This window comes from Phodopus roborovskii, unplaced genomic scaffold (assembly GCF_943737965.1).
Source record: "Phodopus roborovskii unplaced genomic scaffold, PHOROB, whole genome shotgun sequence".
NCBI classification, from domain to species: Eukaryota; Metazoa; Chordata; class Mammalia; order Rodentia; family Cricetidae; genus Phodopus; species Phodopus roborovskii.
This window is the reverse complement of record NW_026125540.1, coordinates 2363976-2387939: the sequence shown is the minus strand read 5'-3', so window position 1 is coordinate 2387939 and position 23964 is coordinate 2363976. Positions and strand designations below refer to the sequence as shown.

General features: G+C 35.7%; 1 pseudogene; it reads left to right on the top strand.

Moving 5' to 3' along the window:
• Nucleotides 1–22170: 22170 nt before the first annotated feature.
• Nucleotides 22171–23758, top strand: LOC127216307 (peroxisomal membrane protein 11B-like; annotated as a pseudogene).
• Nucleotides 23759–23964: the final 206 nt, after the last annotated feature.

The following is a 23964-nucleotide window of genomic DNA, read 5'->3' as shown; positions in this document are numbered from 1 at the left end:
ATTCCAGGTTAATCTAGAAGACACTACACCTATTGGGCATTAGAAATTAAAATTGAAATTTGTTTGAGATTCCTTTTTTAATGGTTATCATCAATAATATAAATGAAAACAAATGGTAATAAAGATTTGAGGAAAAAAGACTTATTCAATGCTAAACTATTTAGGCATTGTGGTAATCAGTGTGAAAATTTCTCCAAACCCAAAGCTAGAATTACCATAAGACTTAGCTTTCACACACTTGGATGGATAACCAAAGGATTCTATATCAGCACAAAAAAGGGATAGGTGTGATCTGCTTATTACACAGAAACCCCAGAGGTAATTTGGTGGGTTGTCTATAGATACTAGATTATTTACTTGGAGACTAAATGAAATGAAATAATGTCAGTCTTAGTAAATGGATATAACTTGAAATTACGACAACTAAAATAATCTGGGGTAGGAAACACAAATTACACATTATCTCTTTTAAAATTAATTTTTATTTAAATTAAAAACAATCATATTTTACAAACTAACCCCAGTTACCTTCTCAAACCCTTCCTTACATTTCCCAACAACTGCCACATCTCACCTCTCAGCCACTCCTCAGGGAGAGTGAGGCCTCCCATGGGGAATCATCAAAATCTATGACATCAATTGGGGTAGGAACTTTGTCCTACCTTGTGTATCTAAGCTAAAAGAGTATTCCTCCATAGGGAATGGGCTCACAAATTCCATTTGTGTACTAGGGATATTGGATCATAGACTTATATATATAAGTATGCATATGTATGTATTATATATGTGTGAATTATTTTGTAGGTATGTATCATTATGTTAAGTGAGAGAAGAGAAAGACATCTTAAGGAAGTATAAAAAGGAGATATCATAGTATATGTGATAACACAGCAAATGAGTACAGTTTTGGAAAGAAATTGAATCAGTCAGAAGGATGGATGTGGGGAATCTTGGTGAGGGCACTGGGAAGGAAAAGATATCACCACTAAAAAAACTGTTTAGTGTTCATTTAGATTTTAGAAATAAATAATTTAAAGATAAATAATTTTCGTAGATACAGGACTTCGTCTCACATACTTGTATTACTATTCAATGATTTAAAATCAGTGTTTGTTTATAGATTGTAAAAAGCATTAGATATTCTAAGAAATTTGGATATATTGTATATAAACATATATATATATATATATATATATATATATATGCATGCATTAGTTCATTTCCTAATATGTATTAAGGTCATCATTTCATTTTGGTTCTAAATCAGCAAAGAAACAAGTTTTAAGCCATTCATCGATGTTGTCAAATAGAGATTGAACTCGTTTATAATTTATATATTTCAAAATGTAAAAATGGTAAATCTTAACAAATTATCAGTTTACATGTATTTTGCTTTGATTGAGGCAGTAACATATTTTCTTAAGGAAATATACTAATAATTAACATGAGGTATAGTTGATAATTTCATTCTTTGTCATCATCTACTCAACTGTGTGTGCATTTACCTGATACTAATGATAAATCACTTTGTAATATTGCTTCAATAAAGGGTTTTGTTCTTTCATTTACACTGCGTTCAGAAATTTATACAGGTTTCAATGCCTGGACAATAAACATATCAAAAAGAACAATAAAATGAGTGCATTAAACACAGGAGACCCTTTTAAAAACTATTCTTTTTATCTCCTTCCTAATAATCTTTGTTATTGGCACACATATATTAACATAAAATAATTATATGAGAACATTTCTTAAATACTCACGTCCATGTAAATTTTTCATTAAGAACTCACTATACTAGAGTGGGATGCTGTTGAATTTTAATTTTCTTCACCATAGGTGTGACTTCATCTCAACATAGATTTCATTTAATATGGAGAAATATTTGTTCAGAGCACCTGTGGTCTTATGTACTTTCTCCAGCAGCTGGTAAGCTCTTGAATGTTAACTTCTAAGTTATATATGGAACTACATGGGTATTCAGGTACTGTGCCTGGGGTGGGGTGGGAGGTAATGTTGTGTTTACACTGATCACTCAGTCTCAGTGTGTTTTCATTCCCCAAATTCACATGTTGGGGTCGCTTCATCTGATTGTTCTTGTCAAAAGTCACAATGGTTGGGAATGCATCTCTATGAATATTTTGCTAACGCCTGATACATGTGGTGAGGTTACTTAACACATTACAACTACTTCAATGGAAACAGCTCCAGATACAGATTAAATTACATTTAGAGACTCAGTGTGGGCATGACAAAGCACTTCCTCTAAGTCTTGTGCTCTTGGGCTTAGCTGCTAGTATTTCCTGCCAGGTGTTTCTTACAATATACTTTTCTTTGTATGTTTGGTTGTTTAGAGGAAATACCCTAATAACTTCTTGTTATGCAAGTCATCTCAAAGAGTGAGAAGAAGGAAACCAATACCAAACTAAAAACATGAATTAAAATAGTAAATGATAATTACAGGCAACAGAAAACAAAATTTATTGTTTTGTTCAACATAAAATACGGTTATATGAGAAATTTCCTGTCTACATGAAGAGACTGCTGCTGCTGTTTCTTTACCCATGAGTAGAATGAAATCAAAGCATGAAGCATGTGTCTCCGTTTCTAATTTAGATGGCTGAGTTGACAAAGTAAATCATATTTCAGATTATCCATATCCCATGCATATAGCTATATTGTTTTAAGGAGTATTAGTTTTTTACATGATACTTAATTAAATATACATATGATCTGATCCAAATTAAAAATATACTCATCTTTAATGATATGCAATCACTAAAATTTTATTTTACTTCCATTTCATTGCTATTTTATAATAAAATTTAAATTTCACCTAATACAGGTTTTAAGTAATTCTGAGAAGAAATGGATACTGGGATAATCATATTTGTGAACTTAAGTAAAAAAATTGAGTATGGACACTAATAAAGAATAAAATGAACATAATGAATAGAAGTTAGTGTTGGATTAGTGTAGAATTATTAGAGTTTATTTGCATAAAAGAAGAAAAGCAAATAACATAATAGGTGCACATAGTGGAACATAACATGGTCCCAGCACTAAGTATGAGGTGATACATGGAGACAAGGATCCAGAAGCTTGTAGGTAGGCTAGGGAGTCTAGTCTAGGCCAGTTTCAGTTTCAGTGAAAGACCATGTTTCAAAAACAAAATAAGGTCAACAGCAACAAAGGGAGACATCCAGATGTCAACCTTGAGCATATGTGCTTCCATGGGTGAGTGCACTATACGTATGCAAAACATATATTATAAGACCCTCAGGATAAGGAGTCTTCCAGGTTCGGTGGATACCCCAAGAACTCATTGTCCAGTCCAGGGGTGCAAAACACAAGAGGCTTTAATGAACAGGAAACGTTTGCGCAAACAGGCTCCTCCAGCACGCAGGCTAGAGAGAAGCCCCCTCCCCCAGGCCCAGGTGTTTTTAAATATTTAATATTTAAATATTTGGTCAATGTGACATGAAATGATTATTTTTATCTTACTGAATAGCAATTATTGTGAATATTTCTTAGTAATATATGCATATATTTATAAAAATTAAGACAGAGAAGAACTGTTGAAAGACCAAAAAAGTAATGTAAATGATGGACTAACCTGGAAACCAATATCTGTTCCTTGGAATTTGCTATCTTCCTCTCACAAGGCCCTGAGATAAGAAGAATTCACACTGCCCCACCTTTCCTGTGAGTCAGCAGGTAGTGAATAAGGTCCTTAGGAAACAAAGAGATAGCTGCAACTCCGGTTTTGCCAGAGAAAATTAATTAGCACATCCTGAGGCCCTAAGGTCTGTTGATCCTAATAGCAGACCATCTGGCCTCCAAGGTTCATGTACTCAATGGACAGGGTCCCACCCCCTCCCTAAGTGTGTGGGTTTGCCTTTAAAAACACCTGGGCCTGTGGGAGGGGGCTTCTCTCTAGCCTAAGTGCTGGAGGAGCCTGTTTATGCAAACGTTTTTTTGTTCATTAAAGCCTCTTGCATTTTGTAGCAACTGGACTGGACAATGAGTTCTTGGGGTATTGACCGAACCTGGAAGACTCCTCATTCTGAGGGTCTTACACTGTTAAAGCACAAAATAATGTTAGTTTATTAATGTTGGTGAAGATATTTCTTGTATGTTTGTGTGTGTGTGTGTATTTATGAGAGAGACGAATCAGAAAACAAGGTCGATAGGGCCTGACACAGAAAGAAACAGAAGAGAGGATACAAAGAGACAGAATAAAAGAGAGAGAAAGATAAAGACAAAGGGACAGAGAGGGACAGAGAGTGAACTTGAATGATCCTCTATGTGAATGTAGGTACATATATGTGTAGAACTGAGTGTGTCTATCCTCTTCTTCCATCTTGTTTTGACAAAGGGTCATTCTTGTTTACTATTGGATTCAGCAGACTAGCTGGCTTTCTACCTTTCATTAAGTCTACTGCCTCCTGCTCCCATTTCCCAGTAGTGACATGCTGGAATTACAGACCTTTATGTAGCTACATCCTGCTTTTTTATTATATGAATTACTGCTATACATATTTGGGTCATTACACTTGAATGGCAAATGCTTTACAGTTGAAACAACATTGAACATTTACATAAATGATGCTTCATAAGTTTGCATCTCATGAGAAAGAATAAGAAAGTGTCAAACCCTTCATGGAAATAATTCCTTTCTGATGTGGAATGTACTTCCATATGCATTGCATTGGATTTATTGTTAGTAAATAAAACCATTTCAGCCAATGGCCAGGAAAATATAGCTAGGCAGAAAATACAAACAGCCATGCAGACAGAAATATGTCAGAATCTGAGAGACACCACATGGACACCTGGGAAGCAAGATGTGAGGTAACAAGACACAAGCCTTATGGTAAAATATAGAATAATAGAAATTCTTAATTTATAGGTAGAGCTAGCCAGTAAGAATCTTGACCTATTGGCCAAACAATTATATTTAATATATTAGGCTCCAAGTCATTATCTCATAATTAGTGTAGGGACCCAGCAGGCAAGACAGAAACTAGTCTAGGGGTACCACCGAGAAAGGGAAAAACATCCAACTACACTGTTCTTCCTTTGTGAATTCTCTTATAATATAGACTTTTATATTCTTTGTATATTCTCTTTTGATATAAATTTCCCTTAGGAACACAAGGTTATAGATCATTTTATGTTTTCCTATTTGAATTTAGCAATAAGTTTGGTCTCCCAATATTAGTTTAATTCACAAAGTAAAATCTTTGTTTCTTTTTTAGTTGCTGGAGTCACAATAGTGATGCTTAAGGATGATAATAGATAACATCCTGATAAATTAATGAAATATATTCCTATTAAACAGCTTACAAATGCTAATAAATATACAAATGAATAATGAACAACTGCTCAGAATAATGAGAGGCAAAAGAGAAAGGTATCATGTGTAATATAATCAGAGAGGGACTTTTCAGTTTTTCTTGAGTCCCAAAATTTTGTCTCTTCCACAATGGAAATTATATTGTATCTACTTGGTCCAAATGTTTTTCCAAGTTTTAAAAAGCAGACAATGAATTTTATGCCCTTGCCTCTAAGTTTTTATAAGTTTTAAGAGAAGTTATAACTCTGTGAGCCTCTTAAGGGATAAAATGTAAAATGTAATCAATTGATATAATATGCTACTAATTTGTTACTTGAAAGTGAAATCACTTATCTGAGAGAAATGACACTAGAAGAGAGGCAATGGATGCTGTAGGTAAATGGACTAATTGACATTAAACATGGAGTGTTGCATTTTCATATTGAAATATTTTAACTCTGTGTGTGTCAATGAAAGGATTATCTTCTAAACCCTATTGTAAACTAAATGTTAGACAAATGGAATTTGTTTTTATGATTAATCTTTTATGATAATTAATTTGATAATTTTAATATAGGGATAATACATGCCAATCATAGTCATAAATTGTACATTTTCCTTCTAGATTCTGGTATTTTCACCAATCTATGAAGCCATCTTACATTTCTTTGATAAGTAATGTGGCTTGTAAATAAGTGAAATCCCATGAAAAGGTGACCTTTAAGAGCTTTCAATAGCTTTAATTCAGTGGAAGTACAATTTATTTAACCTTTTAGAAAATGCTCATTTTTGACAGATTTACTTTTCACAGTTATAAAATGATATGTTGGAAGAGGTGGTTTGTATTTATTATTCATAACTTGCTTATACAATGAAGATTTTTAACATAAAATTTTATTTAAAAGGTTGAAATACATTTCATCTAAAAACTACCAATTTAAATTATATAGTCATATAAACCTTGTTATTATGTCATATATATGTATATTATATAAAACATACACACACATACACACACACATATATATATATATATATATATATATATATATATGAGCGTGGGTACTTAATATATATATATATTTAGGCACTTAAAATGTTCTAACATTTGGATCATAATAGAAAATATAAACAAGTTGTTACAAAAGTATGTGTAAGTACCTTATGCCTAAATTTTAATAGTTACTTTGATTGTTCTCAATGAATATTTGTTTTGTTGCTGGTTCATTTTCTTGGTATTTCATTTATTTGAACAATTTTAGAATAAGGGTTTACTAAATAAGAGCATTGTTGATCTTGCAGACAACACAAGTTCGTTTCCTAGCACCCATGAAGGAGGCCTACAATTGCCTACAAGAGAGCCTGAAGCTTCTGGCCTCCTAAGTACCCACCCTCTTAGGTACATAACTCTATACAAATACTTATCCATACACAAAATTAGAATTTTAAAAAACATATATACCGTATATGTAATTCCCAAAATAATAAAAATAAATTACCAAATCCCTGAGATTGTGGTATGTCTTTTTTACTATTGTATAATAGCAATTCAATTTTAAATTACTTAAATCTTATAAGTTATATGATTGTTTTATATACACAAGTCTTTATGAAAAATTAGAAATTCACTATTGCTGTTGAAGTTTTCTCCTATTGCTATTTATTTTAGGCCTATTGACTTAGGTTATCATTCATTGTATATAAACATTTTAACTATTGAAGAAAATTGCTAGTGAGATTTTAATGCAGAAACTTATTTTATTTATAATGGGGACAATGGAAAACAATGAGTTTTATACATACAGAATAGCAACACAAATGTCTTGTATCTACATAGGCATACCACAGGATAAAGTCATTTAAATATAATCATACAGTAAGTCTCTTCCTTTGTTATTCTACTAGAAATAACTAATTAGTATGAAGCTTTGTCTTTAAAATCTTCAAAATTATGTAAAACAAATCTTAATGCTAAGATTGCTTTACCAATGCAGAATCAATATGTCTATGAAGAGTGTGTATTGACATAGATATTAAGTGACAAAATGTTAATAACCATATCCTCATCACCATGCTCCAGCCCAGAACACTGGCCATAGTCCCTTGCTCCACCAGAGGCAAATCTGCAACTAGATCGCTAGGTAAGTGTCTTCTGCTAGACATCCAACACTCCCTCAGTGTCTGACCAGTCTACCCCCAGCTGCCCTTCCTCTACTCATCACCATATCGCAGGGCCACAACTCCTGTGGCAGCTTACTATTTCACTAGAGACCATGCTGGCCACAAGAACTCAATGTAGTCTTCTAGAATGCAGACTGCTCCTACTTCCCCTGTGCCTACCAGCCCTCCCATTTTCACTCTATACCAGCTCCCAACTTCAGCAGAGGCATTTGGCTGGACCAGAGAATACGATGCAGATAGCCCTCCTGCCTGAGCACTGCCACCACTCAGTGTGCACCCTGTATATCCCCAGTCACCATACCCTATTCTTTCACCATAATCTTGGCCATGAAGTCTTGCAAAGCCCCTCCAACTCTTCCAGAGTCCATAGCAGCTAGCAGAAATCCAGTTCTCAAATCTTATTATAACCTGCTGTTCAACCAAAGGCCACTCTGGTCAGAAAACACAAAAGGAAACAGAAACCAAGCAACAAAACACCCATCCAAAAAATCAAACTCAAAAATCCGTACATAGATCTATAGTTACCACTATCTCAAATGCCTAGAGGCCAGTAAAAGAAGAACACAATCATAACCAGGTCAATGTATCACCATCAGAGCCCAGGTACCATAGTTCAGCAAGACCTGAATATACTGAAACAAGGAAACTACCTTAATACAAACTTTTTGAAGATTTCAAAAGAACTGAAATAGTAAATAAGTAAATCTCTTAAGGAAATCCAGGAAAAGACAAAACAAAAAGGAAAACAAACAAACAAAAAAACCAAACCAAAACAAAAAAACAAAAACAACGCCCCAAAACCAAACCAATCAACCAAACAAACAAATGCCTGGAAGAAATGCAAGAAAGCTAAGAAGAAATAGTTGAAGGAAAAGTATAAAATGGGTCAAGACATGAAAATGGATATAGAAACAATAGAGAAAATACAAACTTAGGGAGTTTGGGAAATTCAAATTCTAGGTAAGTGAACAGGAACTACAGACACAAGAATTACCAACATAATGCAAGTGATAGAAGAAAGTACTCAGGCATTAAATACACAACTAAAAAGATATAGTACATCAATCAAAGAAAACTTTATATCTAAAATAAAAGAAAAAGTCTTGACACAAAACATCCAGGAAATGACACTACGAAAAGAGCTAATCTAAGAATAGTAGAAGAAGAGGAATAACAGTTCAAAGCCCACAAAAAATATCAAGAAAATCATTGAAGAATTTTCTAACCTAAAGAAGGAAACACCTTTAATGGCAATAGAAGCTTAAAGAACACTGAATAGCTTGGACCAGAAAAGAAAGTTCCCTCATTACATAATAGTCAAAACACAAAATATAAGTAACAAAGGAAGAATATTAAAAGTTACTAGGGAAAAGGCCAAGTGACACATAGAAGCAGAGCTATTATAATTACACCTGAATTCTAAATGGAGAATCTAAAAGCCAGATTGGTTGGACACATGTCCTACAGAGACTAAGACAGCACATATTCCAGCATGGAATACTAGACCAACAAAACTATCACCATTGATGGGTAAAATAAGATATTCCATAGTAAAGTAAAATTCAAAAACTATTTATCCACAAATCCAGCTGTAGAGATGTTAGAAAGAAAACTCTAACTCATGAAACCTCAACCATGAAAACACAGGACATATAATCTCACACCAGCAAAAACAAAAGAAGGTAGTCACATGTTCTAATGTAATAGTGTCCCTTCAAACATAGTAAAAATGACTATCCTAACAGGGTGGTAGTGGTACATGCCTTTACTCCCAACACTCAGGAGTCTGATGCAGGTAGATCTCTGTGAGTTCAAGAGCAGTCTGTGATACAAAATGAATTCTAGGACAGGCTCCAAAGATACACAAAGAAACCCTGTCTCAAAATAAATAAACAAACAAACAAAATTGGTCATCCTACCCAAAGCAATCTACACATTCAACTCAATCCCCATTAAAATCCCTACATAAAATTTTTTATAGACCTTGAAAAGGATGATATTGATTTTCATATGCAAAAACAAAACCACAGAATTGCTAAAACAATCCTTTCCAAAGCAAACAAACAAACAAACAAAAAAGTATTACCATCCCTGATTTTAAGTTGTACTATAGAAATAAAGTAATGAAATAACACATGGTATTTACATAAAAACACACTGATTGATAAATAAAATCTAATTATAGCCCCTGATATAAATCCACATACTCATAGACTTCTGATTTTTGATAAATAAGAGATTACACAATGAAAAAAAAAAAACATGTTAAACAAATGGTGATGGTCTAACTGGATATCAATATGTTGAATTATACAATTGATCGCTCCTGCACAACCCCCTAATAGAAGTGGATCAGAGACCTTAACATAAATACAGATAGGTTGAAATTTATAGAGTAGGGAACAGACTTGTTTACATTGATAAAGTAAAAAAGCTCCTGAGTAGAACACCAGTGTCCCAGGCACTAGGAACAAAAATAAGTAAATGGGGTCGCATGAAACTGAAAACTTTCTGTAATGCAAAGGACACCTTCACCAGAGCAAAATGTCAGCCTACAGAATTGGAAAATGTTTTTCTCAAACTCACAGCAGAAAGATGGTTAATATCAAAACTACATATAAACCCCAAGAAACCAAGTAGAAATCAACAAACCAAATAGTCTAAGAAAAAGTTTTGTTGCCTATAATGAAATTGATGACTACCTTAAATGTCATCCTAAAGCCTTTACCTAGTAGCTGATGGAAGCAGAATCAGAGAGCCACAGTGAAGCACTGAGCTGAACACCTAGAATCCAGTTGTAGAGAGAAAGGAGTGATGAACAAAGGGGTCAAGATCATGCTGGGGAAACACAGAGAAACAGCTGACCTGAACAAGTAGGAGATCATGGGCCCCAGTCTGACAGCTGGAGAAACAGCAAAGGTCCAAACTGGGCCTCCTAAAAGTGGGTATCATTTGGGAGACCAGGGCAATCTATGGGGCCTCTGGCTGTGGAACCAGTATTTATCCCTAATGTACAGACTTCAGGAGCCTATATGCTATGGAGGGATTCTTTCTCAACACAGAAACTTAGGGGAGGGCCTAGACCTTGCCCCAAATGTTGTGACAGACATTGTTGATTCTCCCATGGGTGGTCCCATTCTACCTGGGCAGTGGATTGGGGTAGGATGGGGGATGGTATAGAACATGGGAGAACTGGAGGGAGAGGGGACTGGGTTTGGTATGTAAAATAAGATTGTTTTTAATCTAAATAAAAATATAGTGCAGTTATCAACAAAGAATTCTCAACAAAGGAGCAACAAATTGCTGACACACACTAAAAGATATGTTCATGCTAAGTGAGGCAATACAGAAACAGACAAGCAACATCTTGTTTTTTTTTTTTTTTTGGTTTTTTAAAGTGGAAACAGAGGGAGAATGAATTTGAGGGATTGAGGGAGAAAGGAGGTGGAAAGAGGGTATGATATGATGGAGGGAGGGGAAATTGCAGCCAAGATTTAATATATGAGTGAAGAAAAAAATGAAAATATGAATTAGATTTGGATTAGTTCTGGTAGAACAGTGCTACAATCCAAAGACCCAAAAGAAGCTAAATAATAAGCAGTGCTCAAGGGAGAACAAATGGATCTCCCTGGGAAGGGGAAATAGAATAGATGTGGCAGCTGAACTGGAGGCAGGAGGGATCAGAAGGGGGTGAGAGGGACAAAGTGAGAAGTGATTAGAATGGGGGGGTGTACAAAGGAAACTCTGTGGAGTCTAGAGTGACCTCAACAAAGTCTCCTAGTAATGGTGCCTTCCTTGGCCATCTTCTGTAACCAGGAAAGACGTCTAGCAGTGGGACTGGGACATCAATTGTCCACAAAGCCTTTGACCCACAGTCTTTCTACTTCTGAGGTGTGCTGGGGCAATGGTTGCACAGAACTTGTGGGAGTGACCAACAATGACTGGTCCTACTTGAGACCCTCTCAAGAGAAGGAAGCCATGGATGACACTAACTGGATGGCCAGGAACCAGAGGCAGCACAGTCCAGACAACCAGGATAGAATCAAACAAGACTGGAAGAAAATAAGTCAATGAAGTGATCCATAATGATATTCTGCTATATTCAAAGAGGTTCCTAATCTACCAACTGTGGGAGCAGATACTGAGATTCACCACCAAAAACTAGGCAGACATAGGGAAACCCCAGAAAAGGAGACAGCATATTTAGTAGCCAAATTGGTAAGGACACCTCCAGAATATGGCCCACAGAATCAATTATGCAGGGTTGGTCCTGGTTAGCAGAGACTTAGACTCAGCATTGTTCAGAGTTTGTTCCTCTACATATACCTTATTGTTGTGTAGCTTGGTGTTCTTGTGGAACTCCTAACAGTGGAAGTGGGTGGTGTCTCTGTCTCTTTTTCCTGCTCTTGGTATCCCTTTCCTCTTTCTGTGTTACCTTGTGAAGCACACTAAGAGGGATTTGCCTTCCTAGACTTATTGTAACTTGTTAGGTAGATATTCCTGGGAGGCCTTCTCTGTTTTCTGTTTGTTTTGTTGTTTAGTTGCTGATGTTGTTTGTTGTTTGGGATTTTTTTTGTCTTTTTTTGGTTTTTTAAAGTGGAAACAGAGGGAGAGTGGATTTGAGGGAGAGAGGGTATGAGATGATGGAGGGAGGGGAAATTGCAGCCAGGATTTAATATGAGTGAATGAATTAGATTTGGATTAGTTCTGGTAGAACAGTGCTAATTAGTTATGGTAAAAATGTGCCTAGGAAGTCCCTTATGGAGAGAGAAACTATTTTAAAATGCAGATGGTGAGCATTCTTCATCACTGCTCCTTCATCCTGGGCAGGAGGTCTGTTCTAGGCCTACTTCTTTTCTTTCTTTCTTTCTTTCTTTCTTTCTTTCTTTTTTTTTTTTTTTTTTTGATATAATGCTGTTGGCCAGGTACTAGTTTCTTATCAGCTATCTCTGTCTTAATTATTAACTGATTTCTATTAATCTAAGTATTTCCATGTGGTCTTAAACTTCTTTTCTTTTTTATCTTTAAGACTTAACTAGTACTTGAGATGATAACTACACTCAAGCAGAGTATGGCATTGCCATTTTAAACTGCTGAGTAATCATCAGTTAAAGGCCAAATTAGCTCCTAATTACCTGAATCCTAGTATTTAATTTCTGGGCACATAATCATATATTTAAAAGATGGGATTTTATAAACTTTACAAAATTAACCCCTGTCCTGTTGTATTGTCAGATATTTTAAATACTTAAATATCATATTGTCTCCATTATTATATAACCACTTGGTATTTCCTAGAATTCTGCAGTGAGGGAATTCCTCTCATCCTACACATATTGATCACAGGTACTATTGATCAGTTAGAGATAAAAAGCTAAAATGTACTGTTTTATGAAATAGTGAATGCAAAAGCATTCACCATATACAATACAAACCTTGACCCTAGCCAGCCATGCCAACTGATCTGGAAAGTTCAGAGTCTTGTCCCCAAGAAGGCAATGGTTTCTTCAGAAACACCTGTAAGCTTTTACAATCAGGAAATAGAAGCCTAACTCCTGTAATATTACCTCTGGATCCTATTTTCAAACAGAAAGTCATGGTTATCATCAGAATAACATCAGCTTCATTTTCTGAATATAAAATGATTCATTAAAAATGTACTTTGTTTATCACACAAATTTACTCTTTGAGAAATGATTTGATCAGACACATTGAAATAATCACACAAGTAATTTCTATAGCAATCACTAAAGAATATGAAAATGAAGTTATTTCTGCTCACAGTTTGTTAATCATCATTTGCTTAATTACATATTTGCACATTAAATAATTATTGATTGAGAACCTACTGTGTACCAAGTTGTACATAAAACATACTAGGCTTTTGCTTACTAAAATTTTTTGAAGAATGTTCTTTCTCAAGAAGAGAGACATATGAGTGTACACATTCAAAAAAAGAAGATGCATTCTCAAGTCTCAAGTATGTATGCATTACACATGTTAAGATGTATGAATGTAGTTTTAATGTAGTATAATGTAGTTTTAAATTCACAAAGTGCAATCCACTGTTAACTTGACAAGTTCATTAAAAGAAGAGAGGAGACAGACTCTGACTTTTCGGAACACTGTTCCATGGTTCTACCTTGGGGAAAAAAAAAATCTATGAGAATTTAAGCTCTATCTTTCTTTGTTTCCCAGTTGATTACTCATTGATGACTCAGTGGAGAATAGTAGCTCCATTTTCTTCTGTTGCCTGATTGGTGATTCAGTGCACCAGGTTTAATCATGTGCTACCATAGAAGCTTCTCTCAAGCTGTGAACAGACTGCTTTTGTCTGGGATTTTATTGCAGTAATGCAGGAAGTAGCTAATATAGAAGCTACTTGAATAAATTACATGCTGAGAATTAAAGAATGAGTAGAACATAGACACACATGTGGTTGTTGAGGAAGAAGGCACTCTACCGGTATTTCCTAAAATTATGCAGTCATGATTCAATTTTCCATACCTGGAAGCCATTTCAAGAAACCATATCAGTATCTTTACTAATGGCTCAAGACATTATTGAAAGAATTAATGCTCACAGATGGCATCGGAATGACATTAGAAAGTATAACTTCCTGTCAAATATAAACCAATCTCTCCACACATATCTTCACAAAATATCTGAGACAAAAATAAAATTGCCAGAGACAGTTATGCTACGAAAATTTTGGAAGTCAGCCATCCTGTTTTGTAGTCCTGAAGAAGGAAGTACAAGTGTGCAAGGAAAGTCTTACTTACTCAGCACAGACAAAGTGAGACCAATAAAAGTTGTGAGTCTTCATGCTCTACTTCAGATGACTGCATTTCCCTGGTGTGGAATCTGAGGACCTATAACCAGATGTGCCTCTGCTCCAGAGCCTGCTGTTTACTACAGAATATTTGCTTCTGCTCCAGATGTTTAATTTTGCTAGATTTGATCAGCAGACAAATTATTCTGCTCAAAACTCTGAGTTATTTTATAGTAATATTGATGATCTGCTTGTTTAACCTAATTCATGCAGTTCATCCATTTTCTAAAATTACATCAAAACTTTATTCACAGACAAAAGTGAGTTTTAGTCAATAGAAGGGGAAAAAGGACACAAATAATTAGAAAAAGATGTTAATCATTGCTATGAGATATTATTGATACATAATATATAGAGGGATAATAAAAAAAAGGAAATTACTTAAATTATAAAAATATTCTGTTCTGTGAAATGGTCCAACATTTCAACACAGGAGAAACAAGATTAAATCAAATATTCTTCAGTGACCTGTTCTGATTAATTTGATTCACACTGAAATAATATTTCACTCCAGGTTTCACAAAAACTATTTCCTATAATCCAAATTTCTGCCTGAATTAATACATAGTTATATTAGAGAATACACATGCCTATTTTGTGGTTATTGTTTAACCTACTTTATACAGCTGTTTTCTAGCTAGCATGGGTATTCACTAGACATCATAGTTTGCAAATCCTAAAATATATTCAGTCAGTCTTTCATAAAAAGTTTCCTAACTTCTTTTGTAACCCATACTACATAAATAATGGTCTTGACTTTTATCTTCTCAAGGATATATTTAAAAATTTTTGTAGCCAGAGTAAATACTTTCAATTTTGATGTGTATTATAATTATAAACTGTTCCATTTGGGAAGAGTTTATATAGTACATTTAGTCCAACACTCACTCCATGAAAAGTGTCCTTTTTCCCATTTCTGATATATACACATTAATACTTTGCTTCAATAACTCTATGTCAGAAGATTGAATTACCTCCTGGTATACAATATTGAAGAGATGGACAATGCTATTAGGTGAGGAAAAAAACTTTCTTGTTTCAAAGTGATTTTGTATTTATAAAACATACTGATTAATTTCAATCTGCACAGACATGGGAGAATAAACATTGAGCCTCTACACTCTGGACCTTATAGCAACATACTGACAAAACACTTCTAGTGTCTAGATAAATGCAATAGAGCACTAGAAAACCTCTTCACTCTTCCTGGATAATGACTCAATTTGAATGATATATAACTTTTACTCCCAGATTGTCAAGAATCTGTCTCTAAATAATATATATATATATATATATATATATATATATATGTATGTATATATATATATATATATATATATATATATATATATTAATTGATATAGGACAAGTGGCTTAATATCTAAATATTAAAACACTAATAGCATGGGATTTTCTAAAAGTGAAATGAACTGGTAACTTATAGGATCCATGCAGAAACAGACAGACAGTGATTTGCATTAAACTCAGGTTTTAGTTTTATTGATACTATCTTTCCATTCAGCCCTGCTGTTTCATTTAAGGATTTGAATTCCATGTGAAAATTTCTTGTGGTACATTCTTTGCTCAAACAAAGCTCATGGGTAAGCTCATACACTTTTAGCAATAATTGATAACTAACCAAACTATTACAAGACAACAAATTTACTCTTTGTACTATGTTGTACTCCATGAAAAAATATATTAAAATATTGAGTGTATGAATAGTTATTAATAAATTTAGGAATTAATTCAGTTTATTAATTTACATTGTTAAGTTTCTGAACAGGGTAGACGAAAGATTCATTATGTAAATTATTTCACTTAAAAAAAATCAGTCCTTTTCAGGACTGTTCAATAATTGAACATTATGTATTATAATCATTAGTCTGATGTGCTATAAGCACAGCTTAAGGCACAAAATTGCTTTTTGATGTGGCTTCCAGCAGATTTTGAACTCATTCTTACAATAATTAAATACCTTTTAAAATGATTATAGATCTTTCTGATTACAACTATTCTTTTTAATAATAGAATATTTGCTCAGTTTCCAGTAACTTCAAAAGACAGTTTAATTTTTTTCAAATACACCAAACATCTTCTTAGTGTTATGTTTTGCAGTGAAATAAAATCTTGACTGACAAATCATTCCATTATCATGTAAAAATTGTAACTCCTTCAGCTTCAATTAATATTTTTCCATTTCATATTTAAATTGCACTGATGGGAGCCAGAGAGTTGACTCAGCAGTTAAGAGAGCATACTGCTCTTCCAGGACACCAAGTCCTTTATACCAATGTCAAATGGCCAGTAATTACTTATATCTCCAACCCTAGGGTATCTAATGCCTTCTTCTAGACTCCACAGGAACCTGTATTCACTTGAGATCACATTGCACACCCACAATTTTCTCAGTTTCTAGTAACTTTAAAAAATGAATAAAGCTATGTATATATAAGATAGTGCTGGTATATAACTAACAATTATTTACAAAGATGAATGTAAGGAGTTCGGTTTTTCCGCCTGCCACCGCTGGTCTTGTCCTGCCGCCGCGCTAGCCCCAAATAACACACAGAGACTCTGTATTTGATACAATGCTGTTGGCCCGGTTACTTGTTTCTTATCGGCTAGTGCTGCCTTAATTATTAACCCATTTCTGCTGATCTATGTATTTCTCTTACCGGGGAGCCGGCAGCATACTGCTTTCTCCAGACTCTCCATCTTGACTCTCCTTACTACTTCCTATTTCCTCCTTGTCTCCTAGTCCCTCCTATCTTCCTTTCCTATTGGCCAACACTGCTTTATTATTAACCAGTATGAGAAACATATACAGAATGACATCTCCCATCATCTCCTCTTTTCTGTCTAAATAAAAACAAGGGTTTTAACCTTAACATAGCAAAATATATCACATAACAGTTATCAAATAAGAATCACAGTTAACACTATTTAGTCCATTAACATTTAGCAAGATTTGAAGAAAATATTCCATCATCTATCCTATCTTTCTGTGTCTAAAGTCTATGTAACTTATCTTTAATACTAAGGAAAACTATAACCATAACTATCTGTCTTCAACTCCTTCAAAGACCACAGAAGGATAATATATAAACTCTACAAATGACAGACATCATGCCTTTGTCAGCCACATGAAGTTCTTCTGTAATCTTCCATCTTCAGCCCATAGGCCATAGTGTGTCTGGCAGACTCTTCAGCAAAGCAGGAAACTTTAACTGTCTTCTTGTATTGGCAGTTTGTCAGTCATTTTCCTCTGTGTCCTGCAGACTGTCTGGCAGACTCTTCCATGAAGCAGGAACTCTATAGCAATGTCCATCTTGAGTCAGCAATCACTTTTCTATGGGTCCTGCATGTCCAGTTTATATAGCACAAAGTCAAACAGTCCAGACAAGAGCAGTATCTTGTCCACATGGCTAATCTTGCCATATTGAAAGCAAACTCCATAACGAGTTTCTTCAATGTCCATCTTCCTTTCTGTTGCAGGTGGTATTGCCAGGAGCAATTATGTCTCACTGTCAAGAAAAACCCTAAAACATTTTAAATGCCATATTCTGTAGGTCTTTGAAAGGTTTGAAGAATGCCTATCCATCTCAAATACATCTCTGTGTATTTTGAAAAACCTAACTAATCTCTAAGCTTTGACTATCATAGGTAATTATCTATAATAGGTACTACATTGTACATTACATTTCTAACTGAGCTCAATAAACACGATACCTAAACAAGAGGAGAAATATACATATCACAAAATTGACATTAAATTCTATCAATAAATGAAAATCCATTCCAATACAAAGTATCCATATCTATACCATAATTCCCTTTTTACCTTTAAAAAGAATATTGGTTGTGATCATTAACCATTTATAACCAAGTCCATTTAAATGAAAACAAACATTTATAAACAATATTTGGGAATTTGGGCATCGTTCTTTCCAAACTACTTCCTGCTGATAGGGGGCGCTGTCATGGGGATCCTAAGAAGTTGCAGAAATCTTGGCTGTAATCTTCGAGGCTGCTTTGTCCAAGCTGTTTTGAATGTTATATCACCAGGAACTCTGTTTCAGGGGGCCTGGTTTGATCAAACCACATTAGTCTGGAAGGAATCCACAGCTTTTCATTTTCTGTGGAAACAAAAATAGAAATCCTTTTCCCCAGTAACTTGTCCTTGAACTTAAATGTTAGAGTCAAAGCATTTTTAAAATATATAAGTTGAATTAATCCAGCAACATTTCCTTTATCAATTGTTGTTATTTTCTCAGTAGTCAAAGAATGCAGAGACAACACAATAGCATACAGTAACCAGATTCTCTCTGAGCTTTTCATCTTTATGTGGCTTTATTATTACTCTGTTTCTTTTACTTTTTATTTTTTGAGACAGGGTTTCTCTGTGTAACTCTTATCTGTCCTGGAATTCACTCTGCATACCAGGTTTACTTTGCAAATCACAGAGATCTGCTTGCCTCTGTCTCCTGAGTGCTGGGATTAAAGGCCTGTGCTACAACACCCAGTTCCTCTTTGTCTCTTTAAAACCATTTTTTTTTTATGTCTACGTATATTTTAAAACACACTGTAAACCATTAGAGGTTTTTCTTAATATGAATCTGTCTTTACTGTAAATCTTTATCTTCGTCTGGCTACAAGTCTTTTATCTGGTAAACAACAACATTGCTAAAATGAAAGTCATAGCTGTGTCAGCAGCAGTTTACCAAAGATGGTGGCGGGTACTTTTACCGCCAGCACGGAAAGCTGTGCTCACTGCCTTGGTCTGCGCTGCCACCCAGAAAGCATTCTGCCGGCTTGGAGATGTGGTCACTGCCATTGCCATCTCTCATACACACCAATAAATTGTTAGCAGAGTTATTTAAAAGCTGTGCGGTTTTTTGCCGCTTATGCTGAGTCAGGAATCTTCCCTTAAAAGAGCCGCACGAATATCTGCTTGTCTCTAGCAAAGCAGAGTTCAACCGAGAAAAATGCTGTTACCAAGAAACCTTGCTTGTCTCTGTTCTTTTGTTTCTAAAACCCTGTTTTAAGCTTTTGTTAAATTTTAAGTGGAAGTTCTTATTAACCACGTGGGCGCCATTTGTAAGGAGTACGGTTTTTCCTCCTGCCGCTGCCCGCGGTGTTGTCCTGCTGCTGCGCCAGCCCCAAATAATACACAGAGACTCTGTATTTGACACAATGCTGTTGGCCTGGTTACTTGTTTCTTATTGGCTAGCTCTGCCTTAATTATTAACCCATTTCTGCTGATCTATGTATTTCTCTTACCGGGGAGCCGGCGGCATACTGCTTTCTCCAGACTCTCCATCTTGACTCTCCTTACTACTTCCTATTTCCTCCTTGTCTCCTAGTGCCTCCTATCTTCCTTTCCTATTGGCCAACAGTGCTTTATTATTAACCAGTATGAGAAACATATACAGAATGACATCTCCCATCAGATGAACTTTGGTGTTGATAAGAAAGAGCACTGGTTTGCATCTTTTTTCCACAACAAATGAATACATGGAAAGTAAGGAGAATGCTGTTAGTATCCAAGTAGAATTTGTCAGGATAATATCACTAAATTCTTGAGTATAATGAACTACTTTAGTGTATCCATTAAATGGTTCTATCAGTGCAAGGATTTGCCTCTGCTCATTTTCAGTCTTTCTCTGTCTCTCCCACATACAACTCTTAATATCTTACTGAGTCACCGACTCTTGTAAATGTATTTTTTTTTAAATTTTTTTAGTAAGAACATGAATATACAGACTAGAAATTCAAGTTGGATAGTGTATTTTTGTTCATTATGAAAAATACGGTAACTTTGACTCATAATTACTATAATGGAGAAGAGCATACTTCAGCCAAACCAATTCACTATTTATTCTACTTTAATGTCCCACTCTTATTTAAAGCAAGATTAAGGTTTAGTATACTTCTAAAAGGGAAATCAAATTACAAAAAAAAAAAGAGGGCCATTATAGAAAGAATTTATCTTTAGTAGTCATAATTGTTCTAAATATAATGGTATATTAATAATGAAATTAGAATTTCTGACATTCCCTCAAAACAGTTGATATTAAATTAAGTAATTAGTATTATGTCCTGAGTAGTACCACATTGTGTAAATGTACCACATCTTCTTTATCCATTCTTCAGTAGAGGGGCATCTAGGTTGCTTCTAGGTTCTTACTATTAAAAATAAAGCTGCTATGAACATAGTTGAACAGATTTCTTTGTTGCGTAGATGTACATCTTTTGTGTATATGCCTAAGAGTAGAATTGCAGGATCCTGTGGTAGACTTATTTCCATTTTCCTGAGAAACCACCATACTGATCTACAAAATGGCTGTACAACTTTGTACTCCCACTAGCAGTGTAGGAGTTTTCCCCCTTTTCCACATCATCTCCAGCATAACTGTCATTGGTATTTCCAATTTTAGGTGTTCTGACAGGAGTAAGATGTTATCTTTGATTTAAATTTCCCTGATTGTAAAGAGTAAGGTTTGTCCCTGCTGGCCGGGACCCACCGTGGCACCAGACACACAGACTCTGTATCAGATATAATGCTGTTGGCCAGTTACTAGTTTCTTAACGGCTAGCTCTATCTTAATTATTAACCCATTTCTATTAATCTAAGTATTTCCAAGTGGTCTTATCTTACCAAAGAGCAGCTAGTGTTGTGTCTCCCCAGACTCTACGTGCTGACTCCTCCCTACTACTTCCTCAAATCCTCCTTGTCTCCTAGTCCCACCTATCATGCTCTCTTATTGGCCAACAGTGCTTTATTCATTAACCAGTATGAGAAACATATTTACAGAATGACATCTCCCATCACCTGATGGCTAAGGATTTTGAACACTATTTAAGTGTCTTTCAGCCATTTTGGATTTCTCTATTCAGTTGTGTATCTCATTTTTTAATTGGATTATTTGGTGTTTTGGTGACCAGTTTCTTGATTTATTTGTATATTTTGGAGATCAACCCTCTGTCAGAGGTAGCATTAGTGAACATCTTTTCCTACCCTGTGGGCTGCCACAGGCAGATGGATAGAACTAGAAGAAACTATCCTGAGTGAGGTTTCAAGTCACAAAAAGATGAACATGGTGTGGAGTCACTCATGTATGGATTATAGACATAGAGCAAAGGATCACCAGCATACAATTCACACCCCAGAAAAGCTTGGAAACAAGGAAAACCCCAACAGAGATCTACACGGTCCCTTTAGAAGAGAAAAGGGACAAGATCTCCTGAGCTTTTGGAGAAGGGGGTACAGTGATTGGAGAAGGAGTTGGGAGAAAGAGAAAGGGGAGTAAAAGATCACCAGCATAAAATTCACACCACCAGAAAAGCTAGGAAACAAGGAAAACCCCAACAGAGATCTACAAGGTCCCCCTAGAAGAGAAAAGGGACAAGATCTCCTGAGCATATTGGAGTAGGCGGTACAGTTATTGGAGAAGGAGTTGGGAGAAAGAGAAAGAGAGAAGAGGAGGGGAGAAGAGAACATGAGGGAGCAGAAAGATTGAGTCAGTGGAGGAATAATGGAGAGCAAGAAAAAGATAGGATAATAGAGGGAGCCATTATAGTTTTGAAGAGAAATCTGGCACTAAGGAAATGTCCAGATACCTACAAGGATGACCACAATTAATAATCTGAGCAATAGTGGAGGGGCTACTTTAAGTGCCCTTCCCTGATAATGATATTGATAACAACCTTATATGTCACCCTAGAACCTTCATTCAGTAGTTGATGGAAACAGAAAGAGACACCCACAGCTAAACACTGAGCTGAACTCCTGAAATCTAGTTATAGAGAAGGAGTAATGATAAGCAAATCGGTCAATATCAGGCTGCAGGAATCCATAGAGACAGCTGACCTAAACAAGAAGGAGCTCACGAACGTCACACTGATAGTTAGTAAACCAGCATAAGACCAACACAGACCCCCTGAACATGGGTCTCAGTTAGAAGGCCTGAGCTGTTCATTGGACCTCTGACAGTGGAACCAGGATATACTCCTGATGTATGAAAGAACTTCTGGAGCACATTCCCCATGGAGGAATACCCTATTATACTATTGACATGAGGGAGGCCCTAGGCCCTACACCAAATTGCTTGATCCTCACCTTCTTTGGAGAGTAGATGGGGAATAGGATGAATGGAGGTTATGGGAGTAGACAGGGGAGTATTTGAGGGAGAGGCAACTGGAATCTATATTTAAATTAAGAAAATAATATATAAAATAAAAATTAGTATTACTTATATTTATTTAATTTATACAACACATTATAATACACACACACACACACACACACACACACACACACACACACACACACACACACACACACACATATATATATATATATATATATATATATATAAAACAAAATTGTGGGTCTTACTACCAAGTGGATATTTCTTCTCAATTGACATGCCTTCTTAAAAAATAGTCGCTGAGATACCTAAATCTACTTGTTCCCTTGGAATAAGAGCAGGGTATAGAAGGAGGGAAGGGGAGAGGGAGAAGGCAAGGGAGAGCAACATATCACCTGTGACATTTTCAAGACATTGGTGATGTGTTACTTAAAGATATACAAAGAAAAGGCTCTAAGGCAGTGGTTCTCAACCTTCCTAATGCTGTGAACCTTTAACACAGTTCCTCATGTGTTATTCCCCAACCATAAAATTATTTTCTTTGGTATTCCAAAACTATAATTTTGCTATTGTGAATTATTTATGCAATCCAAGTGAAGGGTGGTTTGAACCCCCAAAGGTCAGGGACACCTATGTCTGCTTCAGTGCATAGAGCCAAGCCTTGGAGCGGCTGTGTAGTCCTGGCCAGTATGCCTATTGCCTTCTTGGACATGTGCAGAGACATGGGGCCAGTCCTGAGTTGCAGAAACAGATTCGACAAGGAGAGGATCATCTGAGCCTTGGAAGAAAGCTGTTACAGCTAGATAATTCGGCAGATGCTGTTTAGTCAGCCAAAAGAGCTGTGCACCTATCAGGTGTTGTCCTGAGATTCTGCATCACTGTTAGTCAGGTCAATCCAGCTTTATACTTTGCCTGTCAAAAATGATAGACCTCAACTTATGGCAAGAGAATGAAGGTTTCTGGAGTTACAGGAGTGGTGTACACTGGGAAACCTGGAAGAACAGGGACTGCTGGGCATGCCTGCCATAACTGGCTCTGAAGTTTCGACTCTGAGTCCTGCTCCTGGCTCGTGTCCTTCGAAGTCACCCCTCTCTTCTGCTGGACATGCTCAGAAATGCCTATGACCTCTTCATCACACTGGACAAACTAGGCCTCTGGCGCTGTGGCCCTGGGATTGTGGGCCTCTGTGGCCTAATCTCCTCCATTCTGTCTATTCTCACCCTAATCTATCTCTTGCTAAGACTCAAGCCTTGACACTATAATACAAGATATGGAGAGGGCTTTTGATTGTGAGATGGAATCTTAGATTGTCATCCATATGCCAGCCTCATTCTAATTTAATTCCCTGATTGAAGGGATGAAGGGAAGAACCTTGCCAAAAATGATGTAAGGAAGTTGATGTCAATGGAAAGATTCAAGTACTCCTCTAGAGGCATTTGGGCTTCTCTGCCAATGCCAGA